General features: G+C 44.0%; 1 protein-coding gene and 1 pseudogene across 2 annotated transcripts in view; one reads left to right on the top strand and one right to left on the bottom strand.

The window, feature by feature from the left end:
• Marchf8 (membrane associated ring-CH-type finger 8) overlaps nt 1-11,066 on the bottom strand; it is an 84,951-nt gene extending 73,885 nt beyond the window's left edge. For both annotated transcript variants that reach the window (XM_055604123.1, XM_055604122.1), the window contains exon 1: nt 10,605-11,066. The gene's annotated coding sequence lies outside the window, so the exon portion shown is untranslated. The remainder of the gene's footprint in view (nt 1-10,604) is intronic.
• On the top strand, nt 1,951-5,767 carry LOC129674266 (40S ribosomal protein S19-like; annotated as a pseudogene).
• Nucleotides 11,067-12,750: the final 1,684 nt, after the last annotated feature.

Here is a 12,750-nt window from a genome sequence, read left to right as displayed (position 1 = left end):
CACACACACACACACACACACACACACACACACACACACACACACACCGACCTTACCCAGATTCCAGATGCTACAAGAAAGTGGGAGAACTGTTCCTTTGGGTATCAAAATTCTACCCTCAGGCAAGAACAAGAAGTTATAGCTGAAGAAGAGTGGTATGTATGCCTTCTCCTGGCATTATCTTGTGTTTCTTCAGATGCTGCTTCTGAGCAGCAACAGTGAGAAGATAACAACTATCAAAACTGCCCAGGCCAGCAAACACCTCCTACAGAGCTGGCAAAGACCCACAGAACAAGTTGAGGTGAGTATCTCATCAATGCAGAAGGCCTCCTATGCACAGGCCCAGCTTTGGTCAGGCAGGAGAGAGGTGGCAAGTACAGAAGGCCGGTCAAGAAGAAAATAACAGTGCTGCTCTCAGGAGAATCATCAAAAAGGGCAAATGAGTTAGAGCAGTGGCACTGTGAAAACCGGTAATAAACAACACTCAGCCTCAACCTCCACCCAAACCAGATGCAAGGCAGAAAGCACTCAGAACACAGCTACCCTGCTACACTCGGCCACCCTCACGATCAACAAATCACACAACAGGGCCTCCTTCTTTTAACTCCTTACTTATTTTTATTGAGTCATGATTTTCTCTGATGAAGGCCAGATGGCTGGAGAAGTCCTGTAGTACCCAGTCTGGCTGAGACACAAGTAACTCTGACCTTCATCCCAAATATCACTTTCGTGTCTAACGTGACTTTTGTCCCTAGTATTAGGGAGTACTTTCCACTTACGGCAGCTCACTTCAACACTAAACAGGAAGAACCATTAGAAACGTGCCCATTAGGAAGTCTTTAAGGCAGCACATACATCAGTCCTGCAGTGGGAGATTGAGGAAGGAGTTCGAGGCCTGCCTTTTAAAAACAAAAACAAAAAAATGAAGCATGGAGCTGGTGAGGGCTTATATCACAAGCCTGAGGCCCAGGGTTCAATCTCAGCACAGCTAAGAAACAAAACCACAGAAATGTGTCCTTTATACTGAATCAACAGAGCCTTCCTCTGAACTACAGGTGGTGATCTGAACATATGAACAAAGCTTAATGATTCTCAGTACATCACCCCGAGGTTTCTCTCACATCATCTGCTCTTCCAACTCCAAGCCTTTTGTTGTTGTTGTTGTTTAATTCTCTAGGCTGGGAGATATTATTTTGTCCCAAATAGCGCTATATCTAGCTCTTTATGCCATACAATCATGAATGGATGACAAGGTCAGTAAGATGGCTCATCAGGGAAAAGGTGCTTGCCACCAGGCCTGCACCCTCAGGACGCACACAGTATGAGAACCTGACCTCCACAAGAGTACCTTGGTATACACACACAGGTATAACGCACCCTACACACACACACACACAGGTACACACGGGTAAACATTAAAAAATGAGAGAGGGGGAGGAAAAGAGTGAGGGAGGGACAGAGAGAAACAAAGACTATATCAATGATAGGCAATTATAAAATGGCCAAACTAGAATGAAGCTGGAGACCAATCTACTAACAGCCAATCTCACCTTTATAAATGAGTAGAGAAGGCAACAAGAAAAGCAAGATCCTGCCAGTGCTCAAGCAGCCACTTGGGAAAGCCGCAGATGAACTGGAGATTCTGGGTCCTGCCCTTGGAGTTGTACCAAATAGTAAAATGTTATTTAACAGGACTGCAGTTTCTTAATGTTTTGTGGTGACATTTTTTTTAAAGGCAAGGTTTTTTTTAATCCCATTTTGTGATGATAAATTGCATTTTTATGAGCACTTTTCATTAGAATAAATACCTATGTCAAATGTTAACAGCAGGTCTGTGCTCTGCATATGTAAATCTCTGGCCTACAATACCTCAATTAATTTTCACAAGGTCCCCATTGAAGAAGTGGTTATCATCCCACATGACACTGACAAAGCCAGGTCAGGGGTTAAATGGTCAAATCAGTGACCAGTGACATTAGTCATCCTGCTAAGCTCATATTCCATCTGGGTAAGTCCTAAAACATCCCTACAACTGCCACAGCAATGTTGAACTTAAGGCTTCTAGTAATTCTTCAAAGTATTTGTACTTAAATAAAATCTCAAGTAAAAAGTACTTAAAGTACTAAATATACTTAAATTACATTTTAACAACTCAAGATAAGGTATAAAAGTTTATAGTAAGTAGCCTCTTAGAATAAAATGGAAGGTTATTTCAACATGAAAATCAAGGGTTTTTTTTGTTATTTTGGGGTTTGTTTTTGTTTTTGAGACAGGGGTTTCTCTGTGTAGCCTTGGCTGTCCTGGACTCCCTTTGTAGACCAGGCTGGCCTCGAACCCACAGAGATCTGGCTGCTTCTGCCTCCCTGAGTGCTGGGATTACAGGCGTGAGTCACCATGTCCGCCAAATTATTAAAGCATCAACTTTTGCACTGACTACCACAAAGATACTCATATAAAAGCAAGCTAGCCTCTAGTGAGTGGCACGGAGCTCATCCCCAGCATGAAGCACTGAGAGAAGCCTAGCTAAAGAGAGCTTCATATTCTCAGGCATTTCCCAGAGGCTCTTCCAAGACAGAGATCCTGCACTTTGAGCTGACAGCCATGAACAAGACAGATTCTGCACTTTGAACTGACAGCCATGAACAAGACAAAGATCCTGCACTTTGAACCAGCAGCCATTAACTGGAAGGGACTCTGGTCAGCTTTCTTCACATAGAGTATTGTGTGCTGTGTGTCCCAGGCAGAATGACACAGTCTGAGGAGTGGAACAGCTAGCATCAGTGTTCCTCACTCACTACAGTTCACTGTTCCTGAGAAATCAATAAGATTGTATCTTCCAGTCTTCTTCCAATTATGTTAGATGTCATGTGACCTAATCCTGGTCACTACACTGTAGAAGCCACTGTCTGGTCTGGCTTAGAATGCCTCTCCGCATTCACTTGAGATACTCCAGCTAACTACCCCTCTGCTGTCTTGGCATGGCTACAAATGGAGGAAATAATACCAACTTCTGTTGGATTTTGCATTGCAGAAATATGCAGTTGTTGCTATTGTTATTACAATACAGTATAGCTTAGATGTTTTTCAAAACTTTTTGAGTGCAAACAAATCGCATTCTTATTTCATTAGTCTGGAATAAGAAAAGGGTTTCCCAGAAAAGCACAGCGAAAGGAAACAATGACAGATGTGTTGGTAAAATGTTCTTTTGGAATGTATACAATTTACCCTTGTTCATTCAGATGCTGATTTCTCTCCCGAATTATCTGGTTTCAAGCTGGACACTGCATTGTGATGCTTATTCTAAACATCACCTGTCTCAAGTTTGTGTAAACATGCCACCATTTGTTCTCTAAATTGTCAGTTAAAACAACCAGCCACAATGTTGAGCAATGGAGAGGATAGGGTGGGACATCCTGGTCCAGAGTGGGAGGAAGAGGAAGGAAGCAGGGGGAGAGGAGAGGAGAGAATCTTAAGGAGAAGTCTTGGAACCACGTGGAGAAATGAATCTGACCTAAGATATGACTAAAAGCAAGTATAATGGGTGAATCTGAATGGTAGGAAACTATGCGGGCTTGGAGGTTTAGGATGGAGTGACTATTGCCCAGTATTGTGCTCTAGGTTAATTAAATAAATCCCAGTCTCTGTGTGGTGATTTGGTTATACAGCTGTTTAGGAATAACCGCTGCTTAACTAAAAGATATATCAACAGTAAATATTAATACCTCAACACAGATAATAAACATCAGGAAAAAATTAAAATTTGCATTTGAAAAACTAGAGAGGAAATTTGATAGCTAAAGTTTTTTAAAGAGATAGGATACAGTCACAGGCTTGTAGGTGACTCAGTGATTCAACAATGGGTCACCGATTAAATATTCATTATTGATTTCACTAAAAATAGGACTATAACCAAGATCAAAGAGTACAGTAAAGGTAAATGAAGAGTTTAAGACAGCCAAGTCCTCCAGTATCAAAATAAAAAGGTAATGTACAACGCATCTACATTTCATTAATGAAAGCACAGCTTCCCTGAACATAAGGCAAACAACTGCTACCATCCATCACAAATCCTCAAGAGTCTTATTTTCAGTACTCTATAACGTAATAATCATATCACAAATGTTTAAAAATATATATACAAGAATGGTCACTGCCAACACCATTATAAAAGGCAAAATCTGGAGCATACTATAGCTACCAATAGAGAAAGACATGAATGAGTTACATATTTAAGTATCTATACCGTCTTCTCCCCACAATTTCCCTTAATTTTTAAAATGAGGTTTCACTATGCAGGCAGGCTGGCCTTGAGTTTCCAATTCCCTCTCCATCAGCTGGTAAATTCAAGTCGTTTCTACTTTTGAGCTATTCTAAATAGCACAGGTTTATGTGTTAGGTTTGGCATGGTTTATGTTTACATTCTTCATGGGTATATTACTTGGGAATGCAACCACAATGTCATGATGTATCACTGTATATAATCTGGAGAAACTGCCAGACTATTTCACATTGTCCCCTGGCCAAATAGAGAAATTCCAATTCTTCACAACCACACTAACACTTTTTTTATCTGTCTTTTTAAATTTTACTCATGCTAGCAGGTGTGATACGGTATTTCACTGTAAAATGGGGTGGGGACTGAACTCTTGGCCTTGTAATTACTAGCCAAGTTAGACTTCTGATAACAACCCAGATCTTCCTTGTGATCTTTATTTGCATTTGCCTTCAGCATTTTTTCTGTTTACTGGTCAGTTATTTGTCTTATCTGAAGAAATACCCAATCAAATCCTTTGCTTGTTTTCTGGTTTAGCTCTCTCTGTACATTGCTAGGTTGGCATGTCTGATAGTAAAAGGTACTTGTTGTCTTGCTGCTGTGTATGAGTTCTTTAGACACTCTCATACCTTCATTAGACAATTGATTTTCTTATACTAAACACTGGTGAGCACACAGGCAGGGTAGCAGAACTCTCTGACCCTGCTAACAGGAAAGCGAAACGGCCCAAGCACATGAAAACAGAACTCAGCAATAGTAAAGTTAACACTGTGCACCAGGCATGGTTACTCAATCTGATCCTGCTGCCGCTCACCACCAGCCCATGAACCTACTTCACACCAGCAGGCCTAGACAGACACACAGATCATTCACCACCTCTTCCTGAACTATCCTCAATCAAGAGGCTTATGCACTGGCTGTCCCTTGTACAGCTCCAGCCAACCAGCTTCTGCACCTGCCTACATGCTCACATCAGACATACAACCAAAGGAAAAAGGCTACATGCTCAGGTCAGAGCACAAAAGCAGAAACAATATGAAAGCTCATATACACACAGCGGTTGTGTATGTGTGTGACTGTACCAAAAAGACATTAACCAGCAGGAGTTCATCAGAGCTCTGGCAGCCTTCCTAAAAAAATCTGGGAAGCTGAAAGTCCCCGAATGGGTGGACACAGTCAAGGTGGCCAAACATAACGAGCTTGCCCCCTATGACGAGAACTGGTTCCACACACGAGCTGCTTCCACAGAGCAGCACCTGTACCTCCATGGTGGAGCAGGGGTTGGCTCCATGACCAAGATCTACTGAGGATGACAAAGAAATGGAGTCAGCCCTACTCATTTCAGCAGAGGTTCTAAGAGTGTGGTCTGCCGGGTCCTCCAAGCCCTGGAGGGGCTGAAGATGGTGGAAAAGCACCAAGATGGGAGCCATAAGCTAACACCTCAGAGACAGAGATCTAGACAGGATTGCTGGACCGGTAGCAGCTGCTGCCTAGAAGCATTAGAACAAAGGATGCTGGGTTAATTAAAAAGAAGAAGAAGAAAGAGACAAAATTCATCTATCCACTGTCTATAAGAAATGCATCTTACTTTCCTTAAAGAAAGAAGCTACCTTAAAGTGAAAGGATGGAAAAAATATGTGAGCTGCTTTGGTTTTTGTCAACTTGACTCAAGCTAGGGTCATTTGGGAAGAGAACATCTATTGAGAAATTGTTTTCATCAGATTAGCCCATAGTAAGTTCTGGAGCATATTCTTGATTCATGATTGATGTGGGAGGCCCTAGCTCATTGTGGGGAGTTCCACATTGGAGCAGATGGTCCTGGATGCTATAATAAAACAGAGTGAGCAAGCCACAGGAAGCAGGCTAGTAGTAATCAGCTTTTCTCTAAGGCCTCTGCTTCAGTTCCTGCCTCCAGGTTCCTACCTCCAGTTCCTGCCCTGACTTCTCTTCATGATGGACTTTAAGCTGAAATAAACTCTTTTCTCCTCATGTTATATTTGGTCATAGTGCAAATCACAGCAATAGAATGCAAACAAACACCCCATTCCAAGCAAATGGGACCAGGAAGCAAGCAAGTATCTCTTTCCTGATAAAAAAAAAAAAAAAAAAAAAAAAAAAAAAAAAAATACACTTCACTGGAGAGGACGGGAACCACACAAGGAGAGCAACAGAACCAGAAAATTTGAACACAGGGAACTTCCCAGAGACTCATACTCCAACCAAGGACTATTCATGGAGATAACCTAGAACCCCTACACAGATGTAGCACGTGACAGTTCAGTGTTCAAGTGGGTTACATAGTATTGGGAACAGGGACTGCCTCTGACATAATCTGATTGGCCTGCTCTTTGATCACCTCCCCCTGAGGGGGGAGCAGCCTTACCAGGCCACAGAAGATGACAATGCAGCCACTCCTGATGTGATCTGATAGACTAAGATCAGAAGGAAGGAGAAGAAGACCTCCCCTATCAGTGGACTTGGGGAGGGGCATGCATGAAGAAGTGGGAGGGAGGGTGGGATCAGGAGGGGCTTATGGGGGGATACAAAGTGAATAAAGTGTAATTAATAATAAAAAGTACACTTCAAATTAAAACTAATCAGAAGCCAACATCAAATGTCAGCCCTTGACTCCAGCTCCTGTGCCACGACTGCCTATCTGCTGCCATGCTCCCCACAATGGTCACAGACTCACCTTCTGAAACTGTATGCAAGCCCTCAGTTAAGTGCTTTCTTTTACAAGTTGCCTTGGTCAAGATGTCTCTTCACAGCAACAGCGAAGTAACAAAGGAACTGGCACTTGACACTCAGAGTAACCAACAGTCATCTAACTGGATCTAAGGCCAGCTCAACAGGAGGAGCCTAAGACTCATATTATAAATCTAGCCAACTACTTCTGACTGGTGAGACCCAGGACCTTAGAAGACAACATACTTTAGTAAATCAGCATTTTTCCCCCCTTGGGGTGGGGGGTAGTGTTTGAGACAGGGTTTCTCTGTGCAGCCTTTGCTGTCCTGGACTTGATTTATATTGCAGGATGGCCTCAAGCTCAAAGAGATCCGCCCGTCTCTGCCTCCCTGAGTGCTGGAGTTACAAGTGTGTGCCACAGAGCCTGGCTAATCAGCATAATTTCTAACTGCATTGTGAATACTTATCCTCATACCCACAAAGAAGTGTAGGTCTCATCCATCATCAAAGAAGCTTCTTTCTGTGACAGACAGGAACCATCACAGAAAGCCACAAGTGAGCAAAACGCAGAGAAAAACTGATTATGGGGGTGAGCAGCCCTAATATAGCTATACCACAACCCCTATGACTACGGCTCAGGGAACGTATAAGAAAACAGGGTGGAAAGATAAAGGAGCCGGATGCCCGGGATGCGGCACAGTGCTGCAAGACAGTGTGCTTTGTATATGACAGGGAAGCTGCAGCCACAAAATCAACAGTATGGTTCCTTTTCTTTCTTTTTTAAATTTATTTATTTAATTAATTAGTTTCTTCGCTTTGTATCCCAGCTGTAGACTCCTCCCTCATCCTCTCCCAATCCCACCTTCTCCTTCATCTCCTCCCATGCCCCTCCCCAAGTCCACTGATAGGGGAGGTCCTCCTCCCCTTCCATCTGACCCTAGTCTATCAGGTCTCATCAGGACTGGCTGCACTGTTTACCTCTGTGGTCCGGTAAGGCTGCTTCCCCCTCAGGGGAAGGTGCTCAAAGAGCCAGCCACTTAGTTCATGTCAGAGACAGCCCCTGTTCCCCTTACTAGGAAACCCACTTGGACACTGAGCTGCCATGGGCTACATCTGTATAGGGGTTCTAGGTTATCTCCATGCATGGTCCTTGGTTGGAGTATCAAGTCTCAGAAAAGACTTCTGGGCCCAGATATTTTGGTTCTGTTGCTCTCCTTATGGAGCTCCTGTCCCCTCCAGGTCTTTCTATCTCCCCCTTCTTTCATAATATTCCCTACACTCTGCCCAAGGTTTGGCTATGAACTTCAGCATGCTTTGATACCCTGCTGGGTAGAGTCTTTCAGAGGCCCTCTGTGGTAGGCTCCTGTCTTATTCTCGGTTTTCTCCTTTTTCCGATGTCTGTCCCGTTTGCCTTTCTGAATGAGGATTGATCATCTTACCCAGGATCCTCCTTCTTCCTTAACTTCTTGAGGTGTACAGATTTTAGTATGTTTATCCAATATTATACGTCTAATATCCATTTATAAGTTGAGTATATACATGTGTGTCTTTCTGCTTCTGGGAACAGCATGGTTTCTTAAGCAAGACCTGAAGGATGACAACACCTTTTGACATGCCAGTGTGAACGGGGGAAATCTTATAAAGCCTCACCCTTGGAAGAGGAGCTACATATAATTAATGGCTGCTAAGAGAGAGAGCAAATCAGTCTTCTCCTAGGACAAGCTTCCTAATAGGTTACCCAATTCTCCAATCTCAAGTAGTCAGCCTTTAACACATACACATACAAGCAACACTAAGGGGACTCAACAAGTTGTATTCGTGTGTGTGTGTGTGTGTGTGTGTGTGTGTGTGTGTGTGTAAAACAATAGTAATTAAAGAATAAGAGGCTTAGGCCATCAATTTCAGAGGGAGTTTGGGGGCACAAGGGAGGAATGGAAAGAGGAGGAGACAATGTAAATCCAGTACTCATTATGAAATTAAAAAACAAAAGAACAACTGGCTGTGGATCAGTGCCTAAGCAGTTGCCTGGTATGAGACCCTATGTTCAATCCCCAGAAAGAAAGACCACTTGGCAGAGAAAAAGGAACATAACACATGTGACAGAGTGATGCCCTTCAAGTAGATGGTTCAACTATAATAAAGAGGTGTCTTCATTTTTTGCTCTGGTGTTTTGTTTGGGGTTGGAAACTGGACAGAGGCCCCACGTGTGCTAAGCATGCCCCTGCTACAGAGCCACATCTGTATCCCCCAACAGAGAAGCTTAACAGGAAAATCAATCACATCCAATCTAGGCCTTGGGCTAATTTTTTTTTCTAGTGCTAACTTAAGTGAAACAAATATATTGGCGCTAAAGCACTCCTATTTAGCAACAACAAAAAGCAAGTGAACAGTTTTCAAGTAAATGATGAATTAGTTCAGGTATGTCCCACATATCTTATGTTTACCTGAAATTCGTATTTAATTGTGAATACTGTATTTTTCAATCCTAGTTGTAGCCAAGCCACGAAAAACAAATTCCATACTGAAGAACAGAAGCTAAAATCCAAACCAAAACAACAACCACCAAAAACCTAATTACCTCACTTAAAGTGAAGGTAAAGGAAGTGAATCATCTTGAAAAAGAAGACATAGCGCACCTGGGTGGCACTGTTGTTAGACCTCCAAGGTCCATTCCCCTCACAGGGGACAAACTTTTCAAAAATGTGTTTTCTGCCTCTACCGTCCCAGTGCCAGGATTATAGGCATGTGCCATCACGCTCAACAGTTTTCCCTTCTAGCATCAAAGTTCAGTACCTCTCTTATCAATAAAGTCTCCAGAAGCAAGAAGTTAAGGAAGTACATGCTGCTTTTATTTTAACTTTCCTGCTAACTGCCTCTGGCTGGACCCCACTACTTCACACTCGGTACGGTTTCACTCAGTGGAACCAACAGGGTATTTTTTTTCCTCCTAAACGGAATCTCTCAAAACTCCAAATTCCCTTGCTTCAGATTTTCAACATTTAGCTTTTTAAAAAAAAGTATCTATGTCATACCATAACTCTACCAAGTGTAGCTCATACATTCTTTTTCACATAATGTGATTTGAGTATTCTAAATGAAGTATTCCACTCCCATTTTGAGTAACTAAGCAAGCAACCAGGTGTGAACTCTACTATATAAACACACACTTGCTCCTCCTGGGACTGATCAGAAATATTAGTGCTTTTTCCAGGAGATAAGTTATACACTGATTATCTCTCTAATTGCATAACGAAATAAAAAAAAGGGGGGGGGAAGGGCCATACATTACATTTATTTCAGACACCATCAAATTAATAACAACAAAACCAGCACCACTGCATAATAAATCTTGTCAGCTGTGTGACCACTGTGTGTCCTTAAAGTGGGGGAGACAAAGAGGAAGAAAGGGTTTTCTTCCACCCCACCCCTCCCGGTTTCAAAGGGGCTTTCAGAGAAGCGGGTTTTGGTTATTTTGTTTTGTTTTTCCCTTAAGGGAGGACTCATCGTGAGAACATGAGCCATTATGGTTCTCCCTAATAAGTTCTCCATCAAAAACCTGACTCAGATGGAGAATCCAAGTCGGTTCCAAGAAAAACATTTTTAAAGACTAGCAAAAGGGCGGCAATTAAAATGCAAAGCAGCCTACCTACGCTTTCCCTCCAGCGCTTCTACTTGAGCAGGACTCTCCAGACGCCACGTCAGGCACTCAGAGAGCAGGAGTCCACACTCCCATCGCGGATGTGGAAACTGAGGCAGAGGCAAAGGCAGGAAGGGCTGCTCGCTGCACGTCCTCGCCGCCCAGCCTGGGCAGGACTTCACCTGAGACCGCCCGAGGCCTCCGGCCGCCTGCAGATCCGGTGACCGGACCCCGCCCCGCTGCACGCGGCCTCTCCTGGGGCGGCGACGGCGACGCAGCCACCTGTCGCGACCTCCCAGCGGCCACACCCCTGGCGGCCCCGGGGCGCGGGCCCCCGCCACGCACCTCGGCGCAAGCAGCTCAGGTGGGCGCCGAGCTCCGCGCGCGGCCCGCTTCCTGCATGACACAGGCCAGACGCCGCAGGGCCGCTGGGTCAGCGCGCAGGCTACACCACCCAGCGAGAGGACGCCGACTGACCGGTCACGTGACGCGGGGGTCACGTGCCCGTCGCGCCCCAGGCAGAAGCGTTGCTGGGGAGACCCGGCGCGCTGGGAAGGCGGGGCCGCGCCGGGCCCGGGGAGGAACTCTGGGCGACGGGGCGCCCGCGGTGAGGACGCCAGCCGAGCTAGGTGAGGCTGCTGAGAGATAAGACTCCGCCCTGGCTTCACCTTCTCCGCCTAGAGGAAGGGGAACCTTCCGGTGCGTGAAGCTAGCAAATGGAAGGGGGAGCAGCGGGAACTAAGCGATAAAACGTTTGTTTGTAGGGATTAGCAGGGGTTTTGTTTTTTTCTCTCCTTAACCTAGAGAGATACTGGTTGTGTACAGTATTAGTATGTAAATACAGTATTCATAAAGTAATTTTTATGAGGATATGGCTGTTCGTGTAGACACGCATGAGTATTTGATTCTACTTTTTCTACGTTAGATTCTTTCCCTGATTATACCTCTAGGTTGGCCTGCTTGGTGACTTCTCCTCTCCCCTGTTGGTTGGATCCTGCGTTTCTCGCAGAAGCCAGCACTGTTTCATCCCCAGCTCTTACTATTTCTTATACTTATGATTTTCCTAAGTCACACCTTACAGAGGCAGAGCTTTCAGCAACTGGCAATTTAACTTATCCAACAATCTTCATTACACGGTGCATTAAAGAGTATATATTTTTAATCCCTTCGAGATGTGTAAGCAAATCCCTGCAGTACCTCACAATTTTTTGTCTAGAAGTAGGACTGTTAGTTTAGCTAATCACACTACTCCCTACAGTGCTGATCATTTTTGCATACTTGGCTGTTTAAACTATCAAGAGAAGACAGAACATCTGGATCATGCAGCAAAGCCAAAATGGGTTCTTCTGGAAATCACCTTGATTTAAAGATATGGGATGATAAGTGAGTTATGAGCCAGGTTTCTGCTTTTACCCTAGAACTAGTCACATCCAACTCAAATGGTTAAGTGTATAAAGTATGCACGGGTTTATTAATGAAAGGTTCATTGCAAACAAAAGATGCTGTCACAGTCGATGTGGTAGTGTGCACCTTTAGTCTGCCCTTGGGAGGCTTCCAAAGCAAGAGATCGTGAGTTCAAGGTCAAGTCTAGGCTATAGCGTTGACCTAAAAAAACGTGTCTGACATACTGCAATTGTCTGATAATAATGGCATTTGTGGATCTGAAGTATGAGCAATAACAGAAAGTTGCAAACAAATTAAGAGATGAATTCTTAACTAGGCTGTGGAAGAGCCGCTCTGGAATCCACACTTCCTGATCTTAAAGTTTTGACTGCTTCCCACCAGTGCCACACCTGGGCTAACTTATGGAAAAGATTTGTTTTTGCTCATGACCCTGGAGGGTCCAACCCTAGATGACAGAGCAGTTTTCCTTTTTTTGTTGCTTTCTGTTGTTTATGAAGTCAACTTCTTTGATCAAGCTCATCAGAATACTCATTCTTCAAGAATGAGATGTTTGGACAATTCAGTTGGAGTTGGGAAAAACAATCCTAAAGTGGGTATGGAGGCATATGCCTGTGGCCTCAGCTGTGCCAAAGGGTAAGGCTGGAGAACAGTCTGCCAGGCCTTGAAGGAGCTTGAGCAACAGAGCAAGACTGTATCAAACTACACACACACACACACACACACACACACACACACACACACACACACACAC

The sequence above is a fragment of the Psammomys obesus genome, unplaced genomic scaffold, assembly GCF_907164565.1.
Source record: "Psammomys obesus unplaced genomic scaffold, mPsaObe1.curated_primary_1811, whole genome shotgun sequence".
NCBI classification, from domain to species: Eukaryota; Metazoa; Chordata; class Mammalia; order Rodentia; family Muridae; genus Psammomys; species Psammomys obesus.
Note: the sequence above shows the minus strand (reverse complement) of the source record. Positions and strands in the feature narration are given on the sequence as shown.